Genomic DNA, 17,640 nt, shown 5'->3' on the forward strand with positions numbered 1-17,640 from the left:
GTCAGAGTGTGACACGACCAGCACTGCAATTAACCCATCACAAACACCTCAGAGCCAGTCTCGAGCGCTCCGCCGCGGAGCGAGCGCCGTCCGCCCTATCTGGCGACTCATCGAATTCGGCTGTGCACGCGGAGCAGATGAGCCGATTGCGGTGGTTACCCGGGGTACTTGATGGGTGTGACGCGGTTTGTGACGAGTGTGTAGTGATTGTGGTGTTGTGCAAGAGGGTTTGTTGGGCGTGCGCTGCATTTTGTGGTTGTTGGTATTGATGAAGAGTTTGTAGGACAAATCGGTTGACGTCTCTTTCGTTTCCAGATGGCGCGGCACGCAGCCAAAGTCTGTATTCTGCTCGCCATTGCGACTCTCCCGCTCGCCACCACTGCTACAAACACTGCGCGTCTGGTGAGTACCGCGGCGAACGCGCCACCCGCCGCGCCGGCCCTGTAAATCACTGCCCAGCGCCGGCTGGCCGAGCCCCGGCGATTATTATCGACAGGGCGGCCGATTTTGTTTAAGAATGCGGGGGCGATTGCGGGCGGTGGACGCTGAATGAAACGCGCCGTGCTGGTATGTCGAGGGCCGCGCTGGACGGCGCCTTCTGCTACGCACGCGCACCTGGCAGAGGGCTGAAGAGGAGAGCTGAGAAGTGCAATGTTATTGTGTCAGAGGCGCGGATCGCGGAGGAGCGGGGAAGTGCAGGGGCTCTGACGTGAAAGCGCTCTGTGCAGCACTACTGCCAGTCTCGATTGGCGGGTACTCACATCAACCGTCCGCTACAGCCGGTAATGAGCGGCTCGTAATGATGTCCTAGAACTTGTTAGCGAGATAGGAGATTATTAATTATGCCCTAAACATACTACGGCCATATTCATATCTGATCTAGATAGATTTGGTGCAGAAGAGGAACGCCTCAGTAGTTTATGATTTTATTGTCGTCGTAGAGCATTCAGCAACACCGTATGACCGACTTTGTGCATGACAAACGTTTGAGGGAAAGCTTATAAGAAACAGCGTTGGCAAAGTAGAGTAACTTCGTCAGCACAATGCGAGCAATGATTACAGCTGTTTTTATCGACCTCAAAATCTGTCTCTCTAGTGACACTTTTGTCAGGAGAAATTCGTCCCGCCCTCTTGTCGCTGTTCCCCTTCATAGAGCACGAAGCCAGCCTCATCCCGAACTGAGCCAAAGTGGGCCAAACGGCCTCAGCCCCATCTAGCACGCTCTCAAAAACCTAGCAACTGCGCCGCTCTCATCCGCCCTGACTGATGGCTTTTACCGGTGGGGGTCCCGCTTCGCACCCGGTCCGATCGAGCGGAAAAACTGCCGCTCCACGACGTCGCCTCTCGTATAGCAGCGCGCTGTGAGTCGACTGATTTCGTGCTCGGGATCAGGCGTGGTGCTCACAAACGACTGGCGTAGGGCAGCGCTGGGCGCCAACAACAGCCACCGTCAGATGAAGCTGATTGGTGACTGGGAAAAGCCCTCAGCTGGGAGCTGCATACGACGGGAGCTGTGCCCTAATCCTCAGATGTGCGTGCGGTCCAATTCAGGCCTCGCCGAGCGCACAGGCCTCTGATCTGTGAGCTGTGAGATTTCTGGACCGAGATTCCACGCAGTAATTGGCTCGGTTGGGTGTCGGGTCGTCGATGCAGAGGTAGGGACAGAGCGGGCAGAGGCAGGGACAGAGCAGGGAGAGGCAGGGACAGAGGAAGAGAGGCAGGGACAGAGGCAGAGGTGCACAAGAAACACTCGACAGATAAGAGGCAGTTGGTATAAGAGGCAGAGAAAGCATGCGTAAGCATTGGTATTAGCATATGTTTACTTTACTGATTTACGTTTAAAACAAAGATAACAATATTTATCAGCTTATCCATGACAAAGGACGTTTTAGAATCGACCATGCAACACCAGAACGCAGGCCCACTTTTCCGACCATTTTCTTTGTTCTGGCCACTAAATTTTGTCTCCGTACTTTCCGTGCGTCATTTCGGCTGCGCCATATTCGCCGCGGTGGTGAATATCTGGCGAATTCCCCAGGGGCGGGCAGTGTCTGCCGGCTGTGATTTAGGTGGGAGCAGCCTGTGGTTCCGAACACTGCAGCTGGTGTGGTCCTTGTTCGTGAGCCGCCTGTCGACAGCAGAAAATGGAACAGAAGTTCTGCAGTTATGCGGAAGGAGGTGCAAAACGTCACACCGCACAGAACAGAGTCTATATGAAGCATTGGATTAGATGTCATCGACGTCGAAGAGTGTCTCTGCTCTCTCTCTTCTCTGTTCTCTGAGCCAGCGTTGGTGGATGATGGTGCAGAGTGACAGTGCTCTCCTCAAGTTTTGATTTCAAACACTCCAAAATGCTTTGTTTGCATTCAGTTATCTCGAGCTCACGACGTCCACAGCTTTATGAACCGTCATGAGAATATCAAGCAGGCAGTAGTTGTGTATACAGCAAGATGCTGTTTGTCGGGCAATTTAGGTAGTAAAGCTGCAATGCAAGCTTGCAAGCAGCAGCGTCTGTGCAATGGTTTGTTCCGTTTGCGCATCTCTTGTCGTGCTCCGGTGACTTGCAATTAAAAATATAGTGTTTGAGGCATTCAACTCGTTGTATGCCAGAAAAATATTCTTATTTGTCTACCATGATTTAACCCTCGCCCGCACATGGGGGGGGGGGAGGGGTGGTTGCCAGTTGCCACCCCCCCCCCCCCAGGTAGTCTTTCTGCTCTGCACTCAGCATTTTTGAAGCTAGAAGCCTGATTTTTGGTATAGCTGCTCCTCTATCCTTTCTTGATGTCCACTGAAAATTTCAAGTTTCTATGGTTTTTGGTTTCGGAGATATGACCTTGTTTTCAGGTCATGTCATGACCCAAATGACCAATTCTCAACATCTTGCGTTGGCTATGGGCCTTGTGAGCTTTTGACACCTTGATTTCGGCTTTTTTTTTGCCAATCTTACCTCCAACCTATCATGGAACATGTTGTTCGACGATGTACAGATGTCAAGGTCAGGGTCAAGGTCAACCTAGGTCATCTACAATAATTGCATTTTAGGCAAGCTAAATTTACTTTTCGTGAATTTTTTTGACTGCATTTTTGGTAAGAGCTTCTCAGATCATGATTTCATGCAATATGGACACATAAACAATCGGTGCAGACATCAGTATACACACAGACACACACAGACATACAAACACATATAATTGACCTTGACCTAACTTGACCTGAAATGACCTCAGGAGCAAAAACCTGGTCGGGTAGTGTGACAAAGAGGTTCTAGCTGGCTTGGCACCAGAAAATGGCATCGTCATCGGTATATGATAAGCAGCACACTTGATATCCAACGGTGACCCAAAACAGCAACATTTTTTAGTTTGACCTGACCTGGAAGGTCAATGACTGACCTGAGAAGGTGAAACTGGGTATCATTGGATTCGTCTCTTCCCAAAAAATCTTTTTGGTCTTTACCGCGAAGCTCTAGCTCCAACAGGAACTAAATGGCGCGGAGGGGTGGCAACCCCCCCCCCCCCCCCATGTGCGTTCTAGGATGGGAACATGGCATGTGCGGGCGAGGGTTAAGATTTGCAAATAATGTAATTAGCTTACATTGAACATTGCTGCAAGCCTGCAGTGAAGGCGTTCCCCTTATGTTTTATGCAAACACGCAGCCGCTTTTATACAGTTTTGTAACGTGCATCTTTCCACCATATATTGCTGCAATGTCAGCATCGGGTCACCAGGACACGTTAACCCGGCCGGGCCCGGAGGGTAATCCCAACCACCGCAGCCCGGGGGGGGGGCGTTTTTCGCCCCCCCTGTCTAACTCCGTTAAATAAGAGAGCTACGGAAACAAAAGCGATACCAAACGAAAGGTCCCTACGAGGCGATTCTAATGCACCTAAAATTTTTGACCTCAGGTCAATTTTCAAGGTCAGAGGTCAAGGTCAAAGGCCAAAACCGGCACATGTGTAGTGATCTCAAAGTAAGCCTTCTAGAGGACGGCAGGCTGCATCAAACCGGCAAAATTGGGTGTCAAACGAAAGAAGAGAATCTGAGGATTCTGAAAATGTGCTCTAAATCAAACGTCAAGGTCAAGGTCACGCTCAAAATTGACCTCAAACTTGGCACTTTTTCGCACACCTTGCGTGCTAACTTCCAAGATGTTTTGAAATGTTTTGAGGCTTATCAGTTCCCTATTTGTGGTTCATCTTACGATACAAGGCTGCTCAAAGGTCAAGGTCACAGAAGAGTATCCCTGCTAGAGGCTATTTCACTTATTAAGTTAGTAATAATAAATAAGACAATTTTGCCATCCGGAAGCTCTAAATGAAGGCTTAGAGGAAAATAGATGCCAGATTCGTGATCAGCGGGTACAAATCCATCATAAACAACCTTTCATGTGTCAAGGTCAACCAGAGGTCATTCGAGGTCACATGAGGTCAACATGAAACTTGACCTTTTCCGAACAAAATATATATCATTCGACGCGGCTTGACAAGGCGAATGCGATGGTACCACTGCCGTTGCTCTAGGACCATTTTTGTCGAAGTTATTTGCGAAAAACTAAAACCACATTTCGGGGTCGTTGACCTGACCTCTGACCTCAGGTCACCAAAACTATTTTTCTATTTTTCTCTAGGTCAAACGCTACACAGCCGTGCTCTTAATTTGTCTTTATCTCTAAAACTCTATTTTTAGCAGTTATTTGAAGTTTGCGTCTGTGACGCCGAAGTTTGCCGTGCAGGGGTCTAGAAAAATGGACCTTGTGACGTCATCAAGGGGGCTAGGTCCAAATTTTTTACTTCAGAAGATGTCAAATTGATGGGAGAAAAGGTACTGAGAGTTTCGCCTTCCTATCCCTAAGCGTTCGGGAGTTATCGCAAATATTCGCCAGGGGGGGCGAAAAACGCCCCCCCCGGGCCCGCGAGGGTTAAGTGCATTACCAGATGGAAAAATGCATACAATGGCTTAGCAATTGATTCGAAGCTTCCATAAGGGCGCGGTCTTGCGCCATTATGATATGCCCTTTTTTACCTTCTTTATTCACCTTCTTCATTCACTAATTTCTTCATTCATTTACTTGCAGACAGTCAGACCGAGCGTCAAATGCTTGCTCAGCAAGTAGTGCTACAACCATTTCCCATGGTTCACAGTGCTTGAAGTGCAGGACGTGACATTAAGCGATGGACACGATTAGCACGAACCAGCGTGTTCCAAACGACTCCACCCATTGCCATCAGCTATCGACGCGAAGGCTTTGCTGAGACGATTTTTTGATAAGTCTGGGCACAATGTGTGATTCATATGACATGTTGGTCGTAAATTACCCAGGGAAATGGTCTGAATGGTCATCAGTGTTATACTGTAGACAGCTCCGCCATTAGTTTTGGCGCCAGTGGGGGCAAAATAGGCGCGAGCATCTCTCGATCTACCTTTTACATTTTATGAGTTGTGACTGACTGGGAAATATGAAAAACTCTGTTTATACTCTGTGTGTATCCTGTTTTATACTCATATAAAGACTTTTCTTGGTTAACCTGCATGCCATTTTATTTATGCTGTTACGCTTTCCTTTTGAGTTAGCGAATACAATATTATGACCAGTTTCACAGCTTGAGTTGCATATGAGTCGGCGTTATGCGTTGTTTGACCGGACAGTGACGTGGCTGTCCGCCCACCCGTCAGTTCTCGCCGGGTCCCCTGAGGGGGCCGCGGTGACAGACGCGATGACCAGGCTGTTCTGGGGAGGTCCTCGCGCTAAATCACCTCTTCATCGCCGTCTTGCAAAGCCGCACGAGACAACGCGCAAAAACGCGAAGCCATAAATGGCGCACGGGGACGTCGCTGTGAAGCTGTGTAATGTGTATGACAGTCTGCATATGGCAGCCTGCATATGGCGGTCGGCTGTTCTCGCCTGCAGTGACTGTCAGTTGGATGGCCCCGGCCCTGCGCGGCGGGGTAGGCAAATCTTGCCGGAGCACACCGCTTCTGTCAGGGTGATGTGACTTTGTGCGACGGCTCAGCGTGGCTTCAGACGCCGCCGCCGCCGCCGCCCCCGCCCCCGCCCGAGAGCTGCGGTCAGCGCCCAGTAGGCGCGGTCCAGCGTTATTTGATGGTCGCCCTTTCGATGTCCACCCATATACTGTGTGGCGATCGCCGCCGCCTCTGTGCAGTCGCTGATCTACCGACCGCGCCGTAGATTTGTGTCATCCGCCCACAATGGCTGCGAGCTATAGCAAAATCAGATCAGAGTTGATGGAAGGTGGTCTATTTTCAGTAGTCAAAGGTTCCGAGCCGTGTAACTCGTGATTTATAAGTTGCATTTTACTGTTCGGTAAACAGTCTACTGTTAACGCCAGACCCCTTGAGACCCTAATTTTTCGCGATTATTTTTTAAATGCGTGGAATAAAATCAACCATATTTTGGAAATAGCCATTTCAAGACCTGCCGAAACTTTTTCTTTAAATACATTTTGTTGTCACTTATATATTTGTGGCACTTGTCATTGACTCGTAATGTTAACTGTTTTTCCATCCTGGATAGAGGCTTTCATACGTCATATGACATTAGGCTCCGCCCACGACTGCGGCATTGATTGACCCGTGTCCATCAGCGACCTCTGTACAAACGACACCCCTGCCATCTGTAAAGGACTATGAATTTCGCTGACGCTTCACGTGCTATGAATCAATTGCAGCAGACAAACAAGTAAATGGTAGGCTCTTGTTGACTCTTATATATAGGACCAAGAGGACCATCACTCCTCAACCTACTACTCACACATGCTTCGGACAAACGTTGACGATTCCTAACAAATACGATTTTCGATGGAGGATATCTGCTTGGTGAAATACGAGCGAGCCTTATGATGGCAATTAACTCATTATTGCGTTGATCGATGGGTGCATAACGATGTACAAATCAGCAGCTACTTGATGAAATCCGACATCCCATAATTGCATTATCTGCAACGCCATAGGCTTTAAATACAGGTGAATATTTCTTAACCTTGTGTCAGGTATATGCCATCTGCCCGTCATTTGCAGCTTATAAAAATAGAACAAATATCCGCGAACATATCAGCCTTGTACAAGCAATGCGCATTGAGCATTTATTGCTCCTCAGTCATCATTTCGCTCTTTGGGCACTGTCAGAAAAGACGTTACGCACAACTCCGCCGGCTTTCGGCACCGCTCCACCGTCCCCGCTCCCCGCCACAGCGCGAGTGACCGCGCGCCGGCCCGAAACCGCCGCAGGCCAAGACCACAGAGACGGGGCTTAGCTATGACGTCATAACGTATCACAGACTGACTGGTGATAGCCTCTACACACCGGGTGAAAATCTTGCTCGAAATTTAGCATTAAGAGTCAATGAGAAGTGCCTGAAATATTGAAATGGCGACAAAATATCTAAATTGTAAAAGTTTCGGCAGGTCTTGAAACGGCCATGTCCTGAGCTTGGTTGAAATTCTTCCACGCATTCAAAAATGAACGCGAAAAATCAGGGTCTCAAGGGGTCTGGCGTTAACAGTAACAGTTATGCATAGTGTTAGAATGAGCAAGTCAAAAATAGCTCTTCAAATCAAAGGCTGATTCATATGAAAAAATCACACAAGAATCTGAATTCATTAAAAAAGAATACGGCTACCTTGGCCTTTAACAATACTTGTCTCATCCAAGGTCAACATAAAAAATGGAGGTCAAAGGTCACTCACAACATCCTACACCGTCCCCGCGCAGACAAGGTCACTGGGTTTGATCAGCGGTCAACGGCCGGGTCAGTGGGGTCAGGTGGACAAGTCGCGCCCATGAACTGGCTGCCGGCCCAGGCCACCGGGGTCAGGGGGTCATCTCGGCGGCCGGCTGACCTTATGACCTTGAATGGCGCCACTTGGTGACGCCGGTGGCGACTCGCGACCCGGCCAGGGGCCGTTTCGGCGACACTCAGCGGCCGTGGCCGAGTTACGAGCGCATCTGGTGCGCCGTCGAGCCGTGAGCTCGTTATGTTCCAGAGAGGAGACCAGGCGGAAGGAACGCTTCCGCGATTTTACCTTCTCGCATAGCCAGCTCTCTCGTCCCGTCATTTTACAGTCAGTGGGTGATGCTGGCCATGAATTGATCCCTAATCATAGCCGGGTATCGGATAGCAATAAATATTCCATCGATTCTGAAGCTAACCTTGATCTTCAATCATCTTCACGTTGACTCCAGTCCCGTTCAGATTTTCAATCCTGTTATATTGAAGGCTGCATGCATGCTACCCTGGTTCTAGCCTGCTTCGTCGCAAATAGCAAGGTATTGAATAGACGAAAATTATACTAAGCACAAATTGACGTCAGTATTGCGAACACAGCTTGCAAGGGAATCGGGCATGAAATCAAAGACCAATGGATGATGACCACGCTATGAATTTTCCTCGGAAATCTTCACAGACTTTCATGACACACCTATGTTAGAGTGAGTTCACTAAGGTCAGAAAGCAAGATGTACGGGCAACTCTACAAAAGTTGTTCGGCTTCCCGAAGTTTGCCAATTATGATCGTAGACCATACCTTTACTTACGAATAACTGGAAAGGTTAAACTAACACGTGTGGGGCGGCAAAATAAAGTTGATGGTCAATGTATGCTCAATTAATTTGCAGAACATGGTAAAACACTTTCGAATGCCCATAGTTATTCTCCACCTAGGTGGATGACTTATATCGTTCGAGTCCTCACAATCCGACCATGCAGCCCAACCAAAAAGAGCGCGATGAGTGGCTCATATTTCATTGATTGCGCCCCACAATCGTCAGCTGCTCCCTCGCAGAAACACGTGTAGGCTCCAGTGTCACTTTGCTGATGGATCGCGGCAGCTCCGGGTAATGAATATTTCATGTCGGCTATTCTCGCCATTTATCAGGCTTTTCATAACGATAGCCGCCTTAAAGAAGCCAGACAAACCAATTGATAATGATGTCGCGGCTTCCTTGGAAGAACCGTCTGCCATCCGTCGTGGCGAAATCCTTGTTCATTGGAACTCCGGAATATGGTGACATTTGAAAGGCAATCCATGTATACGAAAACGTCGAATTATCTAACGATGGTGTGATGACGCAGCAATATTCAAAACGCATGGCTGTGAAAAAGTTTGCATTTATTCGATTTTCAGCTGTTCATTGACAACAATACAGGTTATATCAATAGTTATACCCATTGTCCATTAAACCTGAGTTTTTATAGGCTCGTCCTGTCCCCACGGCCCACAGGTATCCGCAATTCCCGTTTGAGATGTTGGCCAGTTTACTGAGCGGCCCTCCTGTGACGGCGACATTGTCTCGGGTTACATTATGCAGCATGCACTGGCCTCTTGCCCGCAGTTTAGTTGATGTTCGGCGTCTTTGTGTGCCCCTGATGTCTACTTTGCTCTGAGCATGGCTTGCACGGTGAAGTTGGCAGACGGTCCCCAGAGGTCGAGAGTCGAGACCGTCTGATATTCCACTTAGTGCAGCTCTCAAACGGTCGACGTGAGTCAGATTTAGCCAAACAGAGACGATCAGAACCTTATACGGTGCCAGAGGAATCCAACAAGAGAAGTTTGAAATGATTGCAGTGCAGCGGCCACGCCACCAACTTAGCTGGCATAGGCGGCGGAACGGGGAGGGCACCGGGGCACCGTGCCCCCCTTTGATTTTGGCATTTTAACGTTAGCCCTATGGGCGTTGCATAGAAAGAATGGGACTAAAAGTCGGCAGTGCCCCCCCCCCCCCCCTTAAGGTGTTCCGCCGCTACTGTTAGCTGGGCAATAGAAAAAGAGTTGTGTGGCCTGCGCCCGATATATGCTCATTGCTCAGCAGTCAGCATGTTAAAGCTACTTCAATCCACTTCGAAATCCATATGCTCTAATCACAGCCAGCAGATGTAGACCGCTGACATGATCGCGTGTCCATAGAAAGGTAATGGTATCTCTTGCTGTAGTATTTTGATTAGAGTTGCTCGATCCAACTAAAGAACCATGACCAGATATAGCTCCATTTAGCCAAAAGGAGACATTCTGAGCCACTCTGAGCCAGACTGAGCCAGGGCATGAGCCAGACACAGAGCGCCATCCGTCCGCTCACCATTGCGGGACTGTTTGCTCGGACTGTGTTTTACCAGAGGTGCTAAACGGCCGGACGTGCCAGCCGCTGTTAGCACCTTCCATCGCTGGCTGCGTATGTGGTCTCTGTGGTCGCAGTGGTCTCAGACAGTGTGGTCACTGTGGTCTGTCTCAGACCCACCTATTCGCAGACGGACTTAGTGACGGACAGGCTCCCAGGAATTAAGAACGAGCTCAGATATGTTGAATATAAACTCAACATCGGAATCCCCCCCTTGCTCCGTCTATCCCACCGCCTTCGTGTTGTCTCTCCTCCGTCTCTTTCGCTCCCTTTCCACCTCTCTCTCCCCCTCTCTCTCTCTCTCTCTTTTACTCCCTTCCTCTCCCTCTCTCTCTTCTCCCCTCAATCTTTCTCTCTTACCCTCTCTTTCTCTCTCTCTTACTCTCTCTTTCTCTCTATCTCCCTCCCTCCCTCCCTCTCTCCCTCCCTCCCTCTCTCCCTCTCCCTCTCCCCCACTCTCCCTCTCCCTCCCCCTCTCTCTGACCCGCCGCGCTGATGACCGGAGATGACCGGGCGCTCGGACGCTGATTCGGTGACCGGTAATGACCCGGTCCGGTCGGTTCCGCCACCAGCCGCGGTCCAGTCCCCCGGGCAGTTGCGAGGTCCGGTCAGCGGGACCACTAACGGCACTCATTAGGGCGCAGACGGATTAGAGGAAATGTGTAACGTGCGAGGCTGTTAGGGAGACGCTGGTGGAAAAGGCTGTATGGTTAGGTTACTGGTTCAGCTACTATGTTGTTGATAATTTTTTAGATTATGCAAAGAAGTAAGGTTTGATCGCAGTAGATAATTTTTCGATGACTTATCATCAATATAATTGAAACATCTTTTTCAATCTTTATGCATGCGTGCGTTTACCTATAGTTGGCCCAGCGCTTACATAACATCTAAGATAAAAATTAGTTCCAGTCGGCCCTAACCTGCCGCAATTTAAATCCCTCGGTGCCGACCATGCCACCACCCTGCAGCCACTGACCACAGAGCGCAGCGCCTGCCAACCGGCAGTGACCACATTTTGTCGGCACCGCCCGCTCATATGGCGCGCCGTGATGTATGCTTTTCATTTTCGGCAGCCGTCCGCGACAGTGTGTTGGCCGACCTTTCGACCTCCGACATCGGGAAGAGTTATGGGTCGACCAGAAACAGATCGCCACGGTGCTGTCTCGGGATGTCTTTGAACGCGTGTCTTGGATTGTCTCGGGGTTGTATCGGACGGATTGTCTCAGACGTTTGTAGCGGTTGTCTCCGATGTGTGTCTCAGCTGGTCTCTGGAATATGTGCTAGGATGGAGACCGCGTCTGACAATGGTCAATGGTCACCCAGAAACTGAACCACGCCCGAAATAAATGGTATAATTGGGTGAAAGAGTTGGTCTTTGCGCTATCTGCCTTATAACAATTAATCGAAAAAAACGGATGAATTACGAAGAACAATGCTTACAGTCCAACCAATGTGATTTCGTGTGAATCAGCCTGCAGTATGCAATTTGCCAATGCAAATAGCTTATGTAAACGCTATAACCAGAATGCGGTTATCAGTGTTTCGTGGAGAATTCACACAAACCACGATTGAGCACCTTGCACAAAACATTAGCTAGTACTCTTATTTCGAAGGCTCTGACCTCTGACGCGCCCTTCTAATCTAGAAACACCAACCATTTGCGTAGAGTTTCCAAATAAATAATTAATATTATTGCACCTGATCTCCACTCCCATTCAGCTCGATATATTGGTACATCTATTTAAAACACGCGACAGCGAGGTCCATTTTATACCAAACGGCTACTCTCTGCTGCCAGCCACCGCCGTCCTTTAAAATCACACGAAACATCTCTGAATAAATTATTTGGTCACACCCTCTCGGTTCGACCACGCCCTTTTGATATCGTCGCTGCGCCCTCGTCCTGTCCTGTCCGTCCCAGTGTCCTCCAGGTCGTGTCACCTGACACCAGCAGGTCGTGCTGGTGTCAGCAAAGAATGAGGACATCGGTGCGGTCACACTTCCTGGAGAGAGGAAGCGTGAAACGGAACAAAGGGAAGCGCTGTGGGTCTCCGTCGCCTTCCTCATTATTTGTAAGCACTCAATCATCACGGCGTCTGTGGTTCAGTTCATCCAAAAACGTGCCGTGGAAATGCATGTCGGAGGCTGGACTCCAGCTGTCTCATCGCTCATGTTTCCGCTGTGGCTGGTGCCGGCCCACATCAGTCTCAACTGACCTGCCTCGCGGTCGGTGAGCCACCCCGCGTGTCTCACAGACACGTGACCTGCATTTGTCCGACGGCCTGTCAACACTCATACAGTGTCAGGCAGCGTGTCAGTTTTGGTGTCGGTGGCGTGCCGGTGTGTGTCTGGAATTCATGTCAGAACATTGCGTGCGGGTCGGAGGATTGTGGGGCACTCGGAGTGAGTTCCGCCCCGCCCCGATATCTCGCCTACGCACTGCGGGACGGGAGCTGCGGATCGCCGGGGTCAAGTGCCGTCTGGACAACAAGGCTGGCCTTGTTTGTCGCAGACTGAAACACTCTGTAAAGCGCGCTGATATAGCGCCACTGTTCTCCATGTGACTCTCCTTCTAAGGAAAGTGACGCATTATGCTCTGATTAGCGTTTCCTCCTGTTGTGCAATGCCATGGTCTTACGTAATTCTCACACTCAAAGAGGACATGGATTTCGTATCCCTTTTTGTAAGTACAACACTCCGGCCTTTAGTGTTTTCCAGTAGATTTTTTCTGCTCTGGTTCATCAGTCTGCCCGGCTGGCATATCTCTCACTTCACAGTTATGATGTAAGACGGTAGACCCTCGATCGATCCAAGGCTTCTGCCTTTTAACTCCTTCCTTCAACAGCCGCCGGCAGCTCACCTGCTTTATGCGCTGATTCTGTTTTCAACTCCGTGTCTTGAAATGAGTTTAAATATTGCACGGCACATCTCTCTCCGTCTTGTGCTGTTGTTTTGTCTGATGGATATCAAACAAAGAGGATTGATGCAAGGTTGTAGTGAAGCGAGAAAGCTGGGAGAGCTGGTCGTGAGGGATTTACCGAGCCAGGAACAAGGGACCACCTATAATTTTGATCTAGTAGAGAGACAGAGAGCTACGTTCGGTCATGCTCTAAGCATGGCCAGAGAGCATGTGGCACTGTTGTCCGATACATGGCCAAGTGCTGTTAGCATACCGACATATGGTGGGACCACTATTAGCCCTCAGTACATATGTATACTTACGGAAGCGATAGCCAAAAACGTATGCATTTGTGAGTCAGAAAGAGCCTCCCCAGTAATGGAACGAGCGGTGCATGATGTTTGGGTGGCTAGAATTCCCCTTTCGTTTTTTTATTGGGTATGATCCAATCTTTTTTGGATTTTGTGACGTTATATATAGCGGTCAGTAGCCAGTTCGTGGTCGGTCAAACTACCCGAGCTGAAATAATGAATAAGACTTTTAAGCTCGCCTGATTGAGCATTCCAGAAAACCTAGACTAGCATTCATGCGGAACGAAACTGATGGCATAAAATCGGAAGGCATTCATTTTCTCACAAAATTTAGCTATTATGTTCCATTGACTGACTTCGCAAAATCTGCAATGAAATGGGATGCGTTTGGTGATTGCCACTTGCCAGAGACAGATTTTATCTCATTGGGACCCAGACATGGACTGCCTCAAAACTGATAACACGGACATTCAAGGAGCAAAATGGGAATACATATTATGTTAAACCATAGGCGTAGGAACAGGGGGGTCCAGGTGGGCAAGTGCCCACCCACTTTTCGAGGCGGGGGGGCCAACCATGTGTTTTGGCCCACCCACTTTTTACTCGAGGCCCCTCGTCTCGATTTGAGAGGATGTCGTTATCTTCCAGAATAAACAAACTCGGTAAAAATAAGTTCCACGAATCCCCACGCACGGACTCCAAGGGGCCGTGATGGATCCAAGGAGGCCCTCTGTTCATACTTGTCAGTCGAAGCCCCTGAGACTGATGGCCTGAGAGGCCCTAGTGGATCTGAGGAGGCCCCAATATCCACACTGGTCTGGGGAGGCCCCTGACACTGGCGGTCTGGGAGGCCCCTCTATCCACACTAGTCAGAGGTCTGAGACTGGTGGTCTGGGAGGCCCCTCCATCCACACTAGTCAGAATAGGCCCCTGACACTGGCGTTCTAGCCGAGGCCCTACCCTCACTAGTCAGAGGAGGCCCCTCTATCCTCAATAGTCAGAAGAGGCCCCTGAGACTGATGGTCTGGGAGGCCTATCCATCCACACTATAGTCAGAGGAGGCCCCTGAGACTGATGACCTGAGAGGCCCTTATAATCACACCAGGCAGAAGAGGCCCATGAGACTGATGGACTGAGAGGCCCTTCTATTCATACTGGCCACAGGAAACCCCCAAAACTTTCGGTCTGGGAGGTCCCTCAATCCGGCACCAGTCAGAAGAGTCCCCTGAGACTGATGGCCTGGGAAGCCCTTATATTCACACTAGGCAGAGGAGGCCCCCGAGGCTGATGGTATGAGAGGCCCTCATATTCACACCAGTCAGAAGAGGCCCCCGAGGCTGGTGGCTGTGAGGCCCTTCTGTTCATATAACTGGCCACTGGAGGCCCTTGAAACCGGTGGCCTGGGAGGGCCCTCTATCCACACCAGTCAGAAGAGGCCCCTGAGACCGATGGTCTGAGAGGCTCTTATATTCATACTGGCCACAAGAGGCCCCTGAGACTGATAGTCAGAGAGGTCCACTCCTAATGAATCTGAGGGGGCCCTCTATCCACATTTACACTTTTCTAGGGAGGCCCCCGAGACTGATGGTCTGAGAGGCCCTTTTATTTATACTGTCCACAGGAGCCCCCAGAGATTAATGGTCTGAGAGGCTCTTCTATTTATACTAACCAGAGGAGGCCGCTAGGATTGATGGTCTAACAGGCCCTTCTATTTATACTAGCCAGAGGAGGCCCATGAGACTGATGGTCTGAGAGGCCCTTCTATTCAAACTAGGCAGATGAGGCCCCTGAGAATGATAGTCCGAAGAGCCATGCGGCGGCAACTGGCCGTGGCCATATTTCGGCTCGGTAGGGCCCCACAGAGCTCATGAGAGCACCTCAAGGGCTCCTAAGTAGACACGCTTATCCCCATAAGGGTGCCACGCCGGCTTCTGAAGGCCCCTTGTAGGCATCTAAGGGCCCTTTCCGGGCTCTAACAGCTCCACCCGGCTGTGATGGCTCCACACCAGTGTTTATGAGCGCCACACAGCGGCGCCTTTGAGGGTCATACTAGTGTCTATTAGGGCCCTATATCGGTGGCTCTGGGGGCCCCACACCGGCGCCTCTGTGGGACACCACACCTGTGCATCTCAAGACTCTATAGGTACATCTGAAGGACCCACACCGACACCTCTGAGGGCCCCACACCAGTATCTCGGAGCTCTGAAGGCCCCACACCGGTGACTCTGAGGACTCACCGGCTCCTGAGAGCACCATGTTGATGTCTAACGGCTTCACAAGGCCACTGAAGGCACCACACAAGCTGTCACTGAGCTCTAATGTCCATGTACCGGCCTCTGAGGGATTTAAGCCAGCACATTCATAGCTCCACACCAGCAATTGTAACGGCTTCACTCTGAAGTATCTGAGGGTTCCACACCGGTGTCTCTAACCTCTTGGTTCTTTTTGTATACTGGGATATACATCGTCTTAAGTCGATCTCTACGGAATTCACTAATGGCTAGGCTATTTCATGGCCATGCGTTGCATTCTTCATGCCATGGTCCGCCACCTGGTGGCTGAATTTATATCCTCAACTTGAATTTGTTGACGCCTCAGCGCTTCAATCTTCCCGGTATCTCGGCGGTCGCAGCATAGAGGTACGTCTCCTAATTATTTTCCTGTTATTTCTTTTTAAGAGTATGACTCATCGAAAACTGTTGTTTTGCTAACATAACCATTCGTTGTTGATCATTGCTTGCAGGTTTTGTAAACAAAATTGTGTGTTTGAAACTTTTCCAGAAAGAATTAAAGTTCATGTATACTAAGGTATACAAATGTCCTTGGCCCGAAAAATTTTGAGGTGTGCTTAAGGAGTACCTAGCACTACAATTATTGGGAGGAATTGACCTCTGAAAAAATAAATGTACACCCGAGTGACCAACGGGATCCTGCACGACGGAGAAATGTAAACGTCAGTATACAACGGACTGTGCCTAGGACTACACCTTTTGTCAGTTTATTTCGGTACGTACGCGTCCATTTTAGGACTAGCGGATTCTTTGTAGACATCCCGCAAAGCTATGTATCAGTAAAGCATTGCATGTCGGCCGCTTATACCGGTGATCGGCATTAGAGCATTTAATTTCGGCGGCCCAGCGAAAGGCTCCCGTTTTCGGCGTATCTGCAATGTATTTCGGCGATACAGCCGGAGATTGGAGACTGCCGCACGATATTTGAAGCAGCGGCAACCAAATTCGGCGCTATTCATTCAATTTCGCCGGCTGTTTGGAAGCATTTAGAAACTCCTTAATTACATAATAAGCTTGTTATGACTCTGTGACTTTCTCAAGCATATTTCATGGCTTTTCCTTTAATTACTGTTTCATTATCTCCTTCTCATTCTCCTTTCAGACCGCCAAATGCATTGGCACTATCCAGTGACGAATATGACGTGATGCATGTATGTACATAGTTAGGTAATGTGGTTCAAATAAACATGAAATAACTTCCATTACGCACGAACTGACAGCGGTCACTGCTTAGACTGAAGGCGGCTGCACAATAAAGCCAAGCCGACAGGTGTCATGGCACGTGTTTGCTGAACTTTAACCCCGCACGTGCGCGGGACGCGCCAGGTGTCGGCCGGGCGGCTGTTCAAAGGGTTTGAACTCGGAGCGCAAGGCTGGACAGTCGAGTCGTCGGCAGGAGCGTTTGATGACGGGGATGGTGTGTGTGTGGGGGGGGGGGGGCGTGTGGCACGAGCCTGAGTGTTACGAATTTGGCGCCGTCTTTGATGGTGGTAGGACGGTGAGGGGAGGAGCGGTAGCACGTGACATTAAAGCGGTGCCGCGCCACGCACAGACTACAGATATTACACCATGGCGGTTGATCAATAGGAGATAAAACGAGCCGGTGAGTGATACCGGATTGGTAGAACTTATTCTAATATTGTTATGATTGGCTGAAGGCCGTTTAATTATTTTAACGCCCTGCTTTTTTAGTGAAATTAGTCAGTGTTTAAGGTGGGGCCATGGCGCTCAGACGTCAATACAGGCGGGCTACATTGGAAGAGAGGACAGCTCTTATTCGAGCCCATGAAGATGGCGACGATTATTATCGTGTCGCAGAACAGCTGCAGATTCGTCGCGGGACAGCCTGGTCGATCATCGCCCGCTATATCCGGACGGGAGCTGTGGCTACACTTCCGCGTGGAGGAAGACGGCCAGCCAAGCTGGACAACGAGAGCATTGACCTGCTGGTCATGTGCATCGAAGAAAACCCACAGTTGACGCTCAACCAGCTGAACAGCATTCTGC

General features: G+C 49.7%; 1 long non-coding RNA gene across 1 annotated transcript; it reads right to left on the reverse strand.

Annotated features, from left to right (window-relative positions):
* Positions 1–2,101: 2,101 nt before the first annotated feature.
* LOC122394293 lies at positions 2,102–16,176 on the reverse strand. Its single transcript, XR_006258840.1, has 4 exons — positions 15,775–16,176; positions 14,862–14,863; positions 6,127–6,133; positions 2,102–2,112 (listed from the first exon to the last, which is right to left on the reverse strand). It is a non-coding gene; the product is annotated as an uncharacterized LOC122394293 (long non-coding RNA).
* Positions 16,177–17,640: the final 1,464 nt, after the last annotated feature.

This window comes from Amphibalanus amphitrite, unplaced genomic scaffold (assembly GCF_019059575.1).
Source record: "Amphibalanus amphitrite isolate SeventyFive unplaced genomic scaffold, NRLGWU_Aamphi_draft 000583F_arrow, whole genome shotgun sequence".
Lineage (NCBI taxonomy): Eukaryota > Metazoa > Arthropoda > Thecostraca > Balanomorpha > Balanidae > Amphibalanus > Amphibalanus amphitrite.